Below are 12,990 nucleotides of genomic sequence, written 5' to 3' on the forward strand. Positions count from 1 at the left end.
GCAGTGCAGTGTGCGTGTGTGTGTGTACCCCTAGCTGCCTCTGACCCTGCAGTGCAGTGTGTGTGTGTGTGTGTGTGTGTGTGTGTGTGTGTGTACACCTGGCTGCTTCTGACCCTGCAGTGCAGTGTGAGTGTGTGTGTGTACCCCTAGCTGCCTCTGACCCTGCAGTGCAGTGTGTGTGTGTGTGTGTATGTACACCTGGCTGCCTCTGATCTTGCAGGGGGCACAGAGGCAACCGGTGCCAGTGGGAAGTGGGGGAAAGGGGTGCGGGGTAGGGCACACGGGTCACTCCATTTAGTCATTAAAATTTTGGCGGGTCACAGGGAAGAGTGTCCCTCTTTAGTGCTGCCACGTGCCAACGATGGGCGGGGTCCCTTCTGCGCCCCCCCTCGAGAAGCCCCGTCCCCACTTTGCCCCAGTCCCCTCCCGTGTCTCGGCTGGGCTCGCTTCTCCCGCCGGCCGGGAGCAGGGACAACAAGTTCCTGCCGCATTGGGGCCACTTCCAGAGCAGGAGGCCGGCGGCGGCCGGTCCGCAGCCAAGGCGGGGTCAGGCCAGGGTGCAGCCGCTCGGAGCCGGCATAAAACCTGGCCGCGCTCTTCTTACCGCCCCGCCGCGCCCAGCGAGCCGCCGCAGGTAAGGGCCTGCCCGGGCTGCGCGCTGCCCCCGCTCGCAGCGTTTGCCGCCTCCAGGGGCAACCACCCCCTCCAGAGAGACGCCCCTTCGGGGGCCCGTGGGCCTCAGCCTCCGCCGGCAAGCGCCTGCACCGCTAGAGCCTGGGCGCTCCGGGCATGGGGGAGCGCCCAGAGTCGTGCCAGCCCTATGCACGCTGCCAGCTCCCCAGGCAGACAGACGGGCGAGGGATGGGGTGGGGGGCATTGATGACTGTGGCTTATTTAAGGCCAGAAGAGGCCATCGCAGCCATTCCCTTGACTAAAGTTTGTTCTTTGTTTTAGTCATTGTTTCTATGATGCTCAGAACTGTACAACACCGAGCAAATGTGTGGATTTTGTGTGTGTGGGGGGTGGTGTGGGGGGGGGGCTGCGTAATTCTCAATAGGAAAACATTTTACTGAGGCTGAAAGTGCTTTGGCTAGGACTGTCTAGTTATGCATTGAACTATCTCCCAAATCCCTAACTGGATCCTCTGTGTAGTTATACATTAAAAATGATGATGATGGTAACTACACATCTCAGTTTTAGGGATATATCACGATTTGTGCTTCCCAAAGCGTTTTTGTGAAGGTAGGAATGTAGACTGAGTTTCTGGTAGGTATGAGATTTGTGTGTGCTTTTAGTTGTGTGTGAGTGGAGGGAGGAGAAGGGGTTCACCTCTGTGTGGTTTGGAAGAGTGTTGCTCTTGATATCTCTGATCAATGTGTTTTTTAGAACTTTTTTAATCTGTTCTGTAAATCAGATTTTCTAACGTACAAATCTTGGTTGTGTTACCTTTTTACTCACTTCTACTTGAGCAAAACCCCCAGGTACTCAGTGGGATATTTGTCGAAATAAAGGCAGTAAAAACTGAGTAAGGACCTCAGGATTTTGATGTGAATATAGGGTAAATATAATAATTTATACCATTTTGTAATATTCAGATTTGGGTACTTGAAGATATACATCTCGTTTGGGTTTTTCAAGGCAATGTAGGAGATTTAGATTCATATCTTCCATTATTTTTTATTGGAGGTTATGTGGCTAAATCCATTAGACTCCTTTGAAACATCTTTTCTGCAGTTTAAATGGTGGTAAATGTTGGCAAATAAGCTCTGTGCATGCAGGTTTGAAATGATTGTACAGGAAAACCATTTTATTATTCTCATGTTATAGTCCTATGCTGGTCAATTTGAAATAGCTGCTTGTTGATTCTCATTCCCCTTTAAACTGGTCTTATTCTGTCTTGCGCTTATTGAAAGATGTCTCTGAGATTTACTCTGATCAGTTGAAACTCTTGTGGTATTACTGCATTGATTCATCAGTGCTCTCAGGATACTTTGTAGTGGGTTAGTGATAGTAACAGAGAATTTATAAGCATCTTGTAAGTTTAATATGTCCATATTGCCAACAATGTTAGGAACTGTAATTGCACAAATGTTCATTGTAATGTATTACTTCTGCCCCAAAAGTTCTAGTAGGCCTTTGTTGTGAAAGGTGGTTTTTTTTCTTGACATACCTTCACTGTAAGCAGGTTCTCACTGTAACCAGAAATGCAATCTGCACCATTCAGGACATTGAATCATTTTCAAACTTTCTTTCTACCTCACTCTAAACAGAGTTTCTTTGTATCTGAGCTGCAGGTTCCCAAGTATGTATAATAACTCGGGGTAAATGTTTACACTAAACAGTAACATGCCATACAACAAGAACAGTGACGGAAGTAATCTATTTGATATTGGCAAAGATACACACAGGTGGATGAATAGCAAAATGAAAATATAAGGGGAACTTTGGGGTTGCAAAGTTTCAGTAAGATACAGTTGATTAAATTAATAATTGGAGGTTATTTATACCACTAATTAGTGGCCATAGAGTAAGTTGGAAATGGTTATTTATTTTGTTTTCTGTAACTGATTCCAGTTTTGTTTATTGTTTCAACATTACTGGGTATTGTGTAGCAGAACCCAAAACACCACCTATTTGATCAGCAGATTTTTGTGCTAAATGAGTTCAAGGTCACCTAAGGGAGACAAACTCTGGCTACCTTAAAACATAGTTGACTGTGCACTGCTCATTAATTTGTTCTTGAACCTTTGTGGAATTCAATTTTTCAGACTCTCCACTTCTTCTTGACTTCAGGTTGGATTCTAAGACTTTCTTTTCACTTTAAAACAATGTAATTGCAGGCATGTTTTGTGGGCTTAATTATGGTTACTGCATATTAGAATCCCAGGATTCCTCATAGAAAATGATATTCAACTGAAGCTAATAAATTAAACATGACTGCTTCAGTCTATTGGCTGATATGGTATGGATAATAATAGTAATACTTAGCACTTCTTTGTAAAGTGATTTTCCGCAGCTCTTTACAAAAAGTGGCACTGATTCTGCAATAATCTCCACTTTGGTAGATCCTTTTGTCTGTGCTTAGTACCACAGAAATCAATGGGGCATGGTATGAATGGAAGGGTTTACCCACCCAATAGATCAGCAGATTCAGTGGAGCTGCCTGTCTGCAGACTTAGGCATATAGCACTGTTTACATTAGGAACAGTTAACATTCAGAAGATCATCTTTACAAGTACAATAGGTATCAAATTAGTATGAAATCCTGGCCCTGTTGCAGTCAATGAGAGTGAGCCTTTTAAAACAATCCTAGTTTTCATTCTGCAGGATGGCCCTGGCTAATTAGAGATTTCAGATTGACACCATTGAATGAATTTTGCGAAAACTGATTAAGGCCCACTTCAGCAAGGTATTTCAGCACATAAATCATTTCAAGTGTGTATGGAGTCCCAAAACCAGAAGATTTCTAAGACATACATGCTGAAGGGCGTTAAGAATTACCTACAGTTCATACCCTTGTGAGACCTTACACTACTGTACTAGAAAAGAATATTTCATTTTCTGTAGGTAGATACTTCATGCTGTTGCTGTCGAGGTAGATGTTTAAAATCCATCAGTGCAACAATTATAGAGATAGAAAATAACCTAGTAGAAAATAATTTACATTTATGGTTCCAGAACCATTTATTTAATCTATTTTTTTAAATTCAAGTAACTTTACATAGTTCTCACTCAGGCTATGTCTAGACTGCAGAGTTTTTCTGGAGGTAAATGCATCTGCTCTTCCAAAAAATTTTTCAGAAGAGCAGATACTTTGTTTGGCATCCCTATAAACCTCGTTTCATGAGGAAGAAGGGATGTGCCAAAAAAAGGGGTTTTTCTAACATTTGGCCCTGTGTAGATGGGCCAAATGTTGGAAAAGCCTCTTCTGACATAAGAAGCAGGAAAAGGTACACAAATTGCGGTTTGCAATTTGTGTACTTTTTTCCAGAAGAACACCATAGCCTAGACACAGCCTCAGGGATTCTGTATTTAACTATCATTAAAATCAGCAAGCATCTCTTATTAGCTTAAAAAAAGAGATAAGTTTTAAGGCCATATAAATGTTTCGTTAAAAGGATAATAATTCCTGTGAAACTTGCATTGTCTGTGGAAGAGGGGATCAGAATTTATACTCTCTCATTCTTTGATTTTTGCATTTCCTTTTTTTTTCTCAATGAGCTTAACATGATATAATTTATAAAATAACATCATCATCTCCTTGAGGTGGTCATTATTCTACTGTACACCATGCTAGTGTGTTAAGTACATGTGTTCTGAGTAGTTGCTGCTTTCAGTGCACCATTTTCCAGTTTAGGTGCAACATAAACTATTTTAATTAATATTGTGTCACCAAAAGGGTTTGAAATGGCCAATTGAATTCTACCAAGATAGAGTCTTTTGATGAAAACATATCTTTATTGATTGTAGAAGAAGAAAATCATTCTTAAAATGAAATCCACAGAAAAATCATATCCCTCAGAGAAAATTTCTGAGTGGCAGGCTGAGATTAACATCATAAAATTGAATTTGTGCTGCAAACCTTTGATGTAATCAGCAGCTGGGAGATGGTGTTGCCCTTACTGTGCTCCTTCTGATTGTGGTGAATTACTGTGTGGAATGAAATAAGTGTTTTTTGTGTCACTCGTTCAAGAAATACAAACAAGGTATTACTAGGTGGTTCTTGCTAGTTAAAATGGGTTGTATTGATTCCGGTTCCCAGGCTCTTGCTCTTTTGGACTGCAGAGGCAGTACATTCGTATCCCAGGGGAGAGCTGAATGTCACTCAACAGTGACTCCTCTGGCCGATTAAGGAGTAGCATTGACAGGTCCCAAGAGGAGTCCCATTAAGTTTTATGATGGAAGTACAGTGGCAGCAAGGCGGGGCTTGAACAAGAAATATGAAGGGAGGAGGTCTCTTGAAGCAGAACTGAGTCATAGATCCTGAGAGTCTTGGGAGGAATATAGAGGATCATCATGAGGGGTGAGAATGTGGGATTGATATGTTCAGGGTTGGACTAATTAACCCAACACAATCTACGCTGATGACTAGAGTTTTCTAAACAAGGAAAAATACTTATGCTTCATTAGGCCACATCCCTGACAATTTAAAGGAACAATTCAGTTGTGCACTCTCCATTGTGTATTGTATTTAACATAACATGGGACTAATAGAGAGCTCTTGGGTCATTAAGTCCAGATCCCTGCTAATGCAGACAAACCTCTCATATAATCCCATTCATGAACTTCTCAAATTCCCTTTGAAAGCTAGCTAGGCTGTTTGCCCCCACTGTTTCTAGAAGTAGGCTGCTTCAGAACCTCCCTCCTCTGATAGTTAGAATTTTTCTAGGTTTTAACCTGAATTTATTCCTGTTAGGGATGTGAATGCATAATTGGTTAACCAGTTATCTGGTAAGCATCACCCTTGCTAGGTGATGCTTAGAGGTATCAGTTAACTGGTACCTGGGAGCAGTCTGGACAGAGTATCACGGAGGCTGGGAGGAGCAGCTGGCCCCCTCTATGCTTGGGGATGCCGGCTCATGTTCCTACCAGCTCCTCCTAAGGTTTAACTGATTAACTGGGATTTTACATCCCTAATTCCAATCCAATTTACACACATTTATTTTTGTACCAACATTGTCCTCTAATTTAAATAGTTGTTCTCCTTTCCAGGAATGTTCCCAGACCTTATATATGTACAGAGAGCAATTCTATCCTCTCTCAAGGATCATCCTGCTAGCCCTTTGTATCAGTTTTAATTCATCTTTCTTGAACATAAAATTGTACATAGAATTCCATGATGGTATTTATCAGCATCTTGTACACTGGCATGGATGATTCCCAATCTTTACTGGAATTGCATCACCAGGTACATCTAATATTGCATTTATTCATGGTTACATAACATTGATGGTTGAGAGTCATTTTGTGATAGACCAAAGAGCTTTAGACACTCTCCTCTTTTTTTTCTCTCTTACAGATGCATTCCCAGCTTAAATGTTTGCAATGTTACAAACATGACCCATATTTGGCATTATATTGTCCATCAACTTCCTATTTAACTTTAATAATATAATTGAATGCTGCTTTCTTGCGTTTGTTATAACTTTTATCTTTTCCTGGCTTTAAGCATTTTTTTTCTTTTCATATGAAGTCATTTTCCTCTTGTCCTTCTCTTGCTCACCTTATTTCTTTCTCTTTTCCAACATTGTTTCCTATTTCTTCCTTATCACTCTGATATCTCTGTTCTACTTCCGCTTCTCCATCATATATCTATCAGTACCACGTCTTTTTCCTCCATTGCTCCCACATTCATAGAGGCCCATGCACCCATCTACTCCCCAACCAGTAGCTCAGTGCAGGTAACCTATGATTCTAAGTTTTATGACTGCAAATAGGGTTCTGAATGACAACTGAGATGAACAGCAAAGCTGTTAGCAGCCACAGCAGCAGAATTAGAGCTGTGTGTCAGGAGACTTAGAAAAACAGCACTATATTCTACAACTGGCTTATGTTTGGCAAGTTATATAATGCCAAAGGCAAGGGTTTGGGGTATTTTTATGCCTCACAGGAAATTTCCTACTTGCTGCAGACAATGGAATGGAATTTTCAAATCCTCTAAATAATTATATACTAAAGTTTTTGCAAATTCTGTTACCAGAAACAATCATTTCATTAAGGATACCACTGTAATGTATAATGAGCTTATGGGAGCTGTGGGAGTATTGTACACCGGGACTGTAGGCTGCAGGTCAAAAGATATCTTTATTGAAAATAACTTATTTTATTAAAGATGAACTAAATTGTTGACAGGACTATTACTTTTTTAACATACGCAGTAAAAAAGAGCGTGTCAGGAAAAAACAGCCAAGGATCAAAACAGAAACACAGGAATAAAATTCATTCTTGTTTACAGCAGTCTTACAAGACAGCCATGACAATTTACCAGCCTGTGCCTAAAATTTACTATCTTACATTTTGTTATGATGATGAAGCTAATGGGGGGAAAAAACCCTGATGATATTTTACCCATCGATCAAAAATAAATTAGTCTCTCTGGGTAGGTAGAATTTTGCAAGACTGAGAAGCAGCACACATGCTGCTGTTTTTAATAAGTTCATCCCACTTAGCCTATCTTTCCTCAAATAGTTCAATTGTTGACCATTTTGTTAGTCTATAAAGTGCTACCAGATGATTTGTTGGTTTTTAAGTTTATCCTGTACAGACTAACTCAGCTACCCCCTGAAGCTTCTAATCAAAGCAGTAAGTCTCACCTCTCAATTCTTTTATTGTCAACTACACTTGTGTGGTATGTGTTTGTTTTTGTAATTGTGGGGATGAAATGTATTTGCTGCCTGCAATTAATTAGTTTCTGAAAGATGTAGCATTTTATTAATATTAATAAGCTTCTGAGGGTAGCCGAGGTAGTCTGTAACAGGAAAAACTTAAAAAAACAACACATAGTCTAGTAGCATGTTAAAGACTAGCAAAACTTGTAGATTGTATCATGAGCTTTCTTGGGTGCAACCCACTTCTTCACATGGGTTGCGCCCACGAAAGCTCGTGATACCATCTACGTACTTTATTAATATTAATGTCTTTTTAAAGATGTTTTAACAATAAACAAAGTACATATGTAATCCAGGAACACAAAGTTCTAGCAAAGGGTAAAACAATTGGAAATGTAAACCCGTTTCTTGATAGATGGTAGATTGACTGACTGTATTACCTGCAGGGGTGATCTCTTTAAAAGTTTTGTTGTATGTTTGTTTGTTTTTTACATTATATAAATTTGTACTTGGGGAACATTTATTCACTTGTTGCATGATGGCTTGTAACTTCTAGGAGACATCTGTTGGAATCAATTTTTCATTAAACCAACTTGTTGAGGGAGCAATTCCTAGAGAGGGATTTGTCAGTTAGAGATGATTTGAGAAATGGTGGACTCTGATGTCTCTGTTCACAATTAGGAGGATCATTTATTCCTTATCATGAAATGATATAATGCTTGTTGAGAGATTCCAAACAGGAGTGTTCCTTTGACCAAACTTGGTACAGAGGTTAACTAGAGTGGAGAAGTTGTTATTGATTTCAACAGTTTTTAGGGTAGGTTTTTACATTTCATACCCATCTACAGTAAAACTCCAATAGTCCAGCATCCAAGAGCCCGGCACTCCTGATAGTTCGGCATCAAAATGGCAAGAGCCTAGTGAGTGAGCTTTGGCAAAAAAATGAGTCACAAGGTAACAGTGGCAGCAGCTGAACTGAGCAAAAAGGGTAAAAAAGGCTTAAAAAACTGGAAACATTACTGTATACTGTATACAGTATGTACAATAAAAAGGGTTAAGAACACTTTATATACAGTATATAATGTATACAGTGTATAATATATATATATATATATATATATAACCAGCTTATAGTACCTCCTGATAGTCCGGCATATCTGATAATAAGGCACCACCTAGGTCCCATAGGTTCTGGATTATCGGAAATCTACTGTATATAGTTTTAGGTTTTCTCCTTAGCATCTGAGCATAGCATGTACACTAGAAAATTTATCTTAATACCACTCCTTTGAGCCAAGGGAGCCTTGTTTTTCTAATTTTCGAAATAAACAGGGTGGATACGATCTCAGCAGACCTTTCAGAACTGACAGTGTTTTATGATAATAGAAAAAAAATCTGCATTTAATTTTCCTTTTGCAGGTTTCTCCTCACCAGCACTTTCAACCTAGCATTTTTTCTCCTGTTATAATTATTGTAGGAAACAATCTTGGCTTGTCCACCAGGTGCACATTGACTCAGCAGATTTTTTCCATCTCTAGTGTGTGACTCTGCTGCACATAGGGCAAAAAGGAAAAAAAATATCTAGGCTTGATTTACTTGTAAGCAACAAAACTACAATTTAAAGTTGGAGTTCAGCCCAGTAATAGCATTGTCCAATGTTCTTTTCTCCCACAGTAAAAAAAAAAAAACTCAGACAGTGACTGCTCTTGGGAGGTAGGGGGAGAGAGGGAGGGGAGTGGAAACTGTATCTCAGACTGAGGGGTACTAGTCTGTAATAAACCCTTTTTTTCCTCTTCTTCCAATTAATCAGCCTGACCTGTAGGCCAGGCTCAATGTTAAGGCTCAAAACCAGTGACATAGATTAACTGTCCAGTTGCATTTTTATGTACACTACACATTTCTTCATCACTCCGAATATTTTAGCTGACACATCTGTGTAAAATTTTACAACCTATATTCAGACTCTTTTCTTGAATGTGAACCTTTCGGCAACAGTTCTTCAGGCTCATATTGCTAAATACAGGATAGACAGCGTTTCACTTTAGCTATGTTCTATGCCTCCTGTAGGCCCAACACAATAGAAATACAATCATCCATAGAATAGAGATATTACTGACATAGGATTCCCTGATGACATGCAAATTTGCTACAGGAGCAAGTCAGCCAACACCAGCTGACAGATGCTTCCTTGCCGACACCCCGCACCTCCACCCTTCTCACATACACCCTCTACTGAGATCCCACACTCCCAGCTCGCTCCTGCATCCTACCTTGCTCTTTCACCTCCCTCCTGGCCAGACTTTGCACCCTCACCCCCTCCTACACACCCACCCCTATCCCACTCACTGGCAGCCCTGTCCTGAATGTTTAACCCCTCATTTTTGGCCCCACCTCAGATCCTAGAGGGGCCCACGAAATCCACTAACCCAGGAGCCCCCAAGAGAATTAATCTGGCCTGAGGCCTTGAACCTGAGTCCTCCCTGCCCCTCCCCCCACCATAGGAGTTAAATGTTTCAGTTGGGGGCCACATCAGAGAGGGTTGGGGTTTTTTTGGAGGGGGGTTGGTGAGCATAGTGGCTGGGGGGAGGGAGGTTGGCAAGCGTAGTAGCCGAGGGTGAGGGGAGGTGGCCAGAGTGGGGGTTGGTGAGTATAGCGGCTGGGGGGAGGAGAGGGGTTTGACAAGCATAGCGAACAGGAGGAGAAGCCCACCAGTTCAACTGTAAAATTTTACATGTCAAAATGAGTGCAAAGAGCAAGAAAAGAAAGTGTACTTTTAACAGGGCTTTGCAAAAGGAATATCCTTTTTTATAGAAACGTGATAATCACACATAACATTTTGCACCCAGTGTAGTGGTGAAGTAAACGTTGCTCATGGTGGGAAATTTGACATAACTACACATATTCAATCAGAAAAACATTAGTTAGCTGTCAGCTCTGTTGCTTCCAGTGATTCAATGAACAAATTTGTTATAAAAGATGATTCTGTTAAAATGGAGCTTGTAGCAAAGGAAGCGGTAATTGCGAATCAGATCGTAAAACATAATCATCAGTTTCAGATCTTTAGATTGCACCTCTAAGCTAATTTCCACATTGCTTGAACCTAAATTTTCATCATCACGAACAAAAAGCGAAGCAATTGTGAAAAACATTCTTGCTCCAGAAGCTCAAAAGATTTCGGAATTAGGCGAAACTTGGTGTCTCACTATTATTATAGTGATCTAACAATGAAGATCAAAAAGTTGTTTGTACCTTATTAAGATATCTTCATAAAAGTACTGGAGTTAATGTGAAAGTTCTTGAACTTGACGTCCTGTCCAGGGAGACAAGTGACCAATTAAATGATTATGTTTTCTCTATTCTGAGCTGCAGCAGACTTGTTGATAAGACAGTTGGCATGTCAGTTGATAATACTAATGCTAGCTTTGGAGGCACAAAACATACAGGTTCTAAGAATCTTTTCCAGAAATTGTTAGCTAGCTGCAATAGAACACTGGTGGGGATTGGTTGCATGGCACACATTTGCAACAATTGTATTAACAACGCATCTGTCATTCTTCCAGTTAATGTGGAAGTTGCTATTGTAAAAATATTCAATTTTTTCACATTTATACAATATGAATGGAGATGCTGAAATCATTGTGTGATTTTATCCAAGTGCAGTACAGAATAATTCGGTCATATTTGAACACTAGATTTCTGAGACTGATACCTGCTCTTGAAAGGCTACTAGTAATGTTTCAACTGCTACAAGCTTATTTTTATCAGCTGAAAATGTCCCCATTATTATTAAGAAATTTTTCGAAGATCATAAATTAGAACTTTGGTTCTGGTTCTTACACAATGTTGCCACTATTTTCCATGATGCCATTTCCAAAATGGAGAGGCAGAACATATCAGTGATGGAAGCCGCAGGTGAATATTTGTGCTTGTATCAGAATTTAGAAGAAAGAAAAAAATCTAACAGAATTGCAGAAGAAAATTGCTAAAAATGGCATTCATTGTGATTTGGATCTGGTGCAGCAGGTAATGGGGGAGTTCTGTTAATTGTCTGAATTATCTAAACCTCTGTAAGGCAAATCTTGCTAGCCTCTATCAGTTATTTTAGAATCTCTTGGAAAAAAGCCCTGAATGGGATGATCTGGAAAAGACATGCAATCTTTTCAAAAGTGTACCTTCCACTTTGTCGTATGATGATCTTTTTAATAAACTTTGTCCCCAAATCATATCTTAAGGAGAACTTGCCAGTTGAATGGGACAAAGAGAAATCATTTACAGATCTGAGATGGTTGAATGTACTTAAAGATTTTTATCATGAGAACATTAGTACAGTATTCCAAACATAAAGAAAATGTGCAAATTTATCCTCTTACTGCCAGGTACAAACATTACAATTGAGAGGTTATTTTCACTGATAAACAACTTTTGGGGATTGGAAAAGTCATCAATGACCATTGAAACTGTAAAATCTCTCTTAATTACTCAGAGAGTTGCCAAGAGATGTTTGAAAAAAATTAAGATTAAGCAATTATTGAACAAGATGAGTTTTTCAAACAAGTCCGAGTAGAACAATATGCCATCAACTTCAACAGTAGATGAATGATAAAAATGACAACACAAATATTGTATTAACCGATATATAATTTTCCCTGAATTTTGTATCTCTTTTCATATAACTTTACTCTTTTTCAGTGAAGACGATTTGTTAAAAATTAAATCGCATTTAGTTATACATTTATACTTGTGTAAGACACACACAAATTTACAAATTAGAAAAAAATCCTTTGTCAGATCATGTGTCCCCATGGTCAAATCCACTCTTGGGCTGGTCCTACGGGGGGGGGGAGGGAGGAGTTAAACACATCCCGATTGGTAGAGGGTGATGGAAAGAGTTCTTGGTGGGGCACATGACATCCTTTAATTCTGGTCATGTGTCCATCTTGACCCTGAGAGTACTACCTCAGGGGTGGGACTTCCTGTGGCAGGTGGGTGGGGCTTAATGTGTCACAGGGGGTTGCTAACATTTGATTGATGGTGGGGCCCTTATACCCTGTGTCCTCATTTTTGCCTAGGAATAAATAGTCACCGTAGTTATAGCTTTTACTGCTACTTTTTATAAGTATTCTGCTGTGTGTGCATTTCTTGATGTATCAATTGTTTCTGTAAGGAAGACATTCCCTTCTTCTGTTGTCACACAAGACCTATAACAGGATCATTGTGGACATTGCACCACCCTTTGTAGCAAGGGTCCCTCTTACCCAGACCACTGCTTGGGCCAACCTCTTGCCCCCTTCCCCAGGGAGCCAGAGCTTGCAGCTGGCTTCTGGGATAGGGAGCCCAGCTACTCCTTCTGGGACTCCCTCCCCTAATGTTTCTGTTCTAAAGCTGTTGTGATTTACTGACAAACTCTAGCTCTCCTCTACCTCTCCTTCTGTCCTCACTCTTCCTTTCACCTTCCAGTTGAGGAGGCTTTTAAAGGCTTCTAGCAAGCCAGCAGAGGAGTCAGCTGGCTCCAGTCTTCCTAAGCCTCCTCCCTACCAGCTGCTTCTAATTGTCCTGCTGCCCTCTGCTTCTCTTTAGCTGGTCTTTTACCCTTTTTATGGCTGCCTTTCTCCCCACTCTGCGGCAGCCCTCTGGCCTGACCCTGCCACACCATAAAGACTCA

The 12,990-nt window shown here is 40.4% G+C and overlaps 1 protein-coding gene across 1 annotated transcript in view; it reads left to right on the forward strand.

The window, feature by feature from the left end:
• Positions 1 to 509: 509 nt before the first annotated feature.
• WDR72 (WD repeat domain 72) overlaps positions 510 to 12,990 on the forward strand; it is a 216,777-nt gene continuing 204,296 nt past the window's right edge. The window contains exon 1 of the mRNA XM_014580591.4: positions 510 to 634. The gene's annotated coding sequence lies outside the window, so the exon portion shown is untranslated. The remainder of the gene's footprint in view (positions 635 to 12,990) is intronic.

This window comes from Pelodiscus sinensis, chromosome 14 (genome assembly GCF_052426305.1).
Source record: "Pelodiscus sinensis isolate ZL-2025 chromosome 14, ASM5242630v1, whole genome shotgun sequence".
Lineage (NCBI taxonomy): Eukaryota > Metazoa > Chordata > Testudines > Trionychidae > Pelodiscus > Pelodiscus sinensis.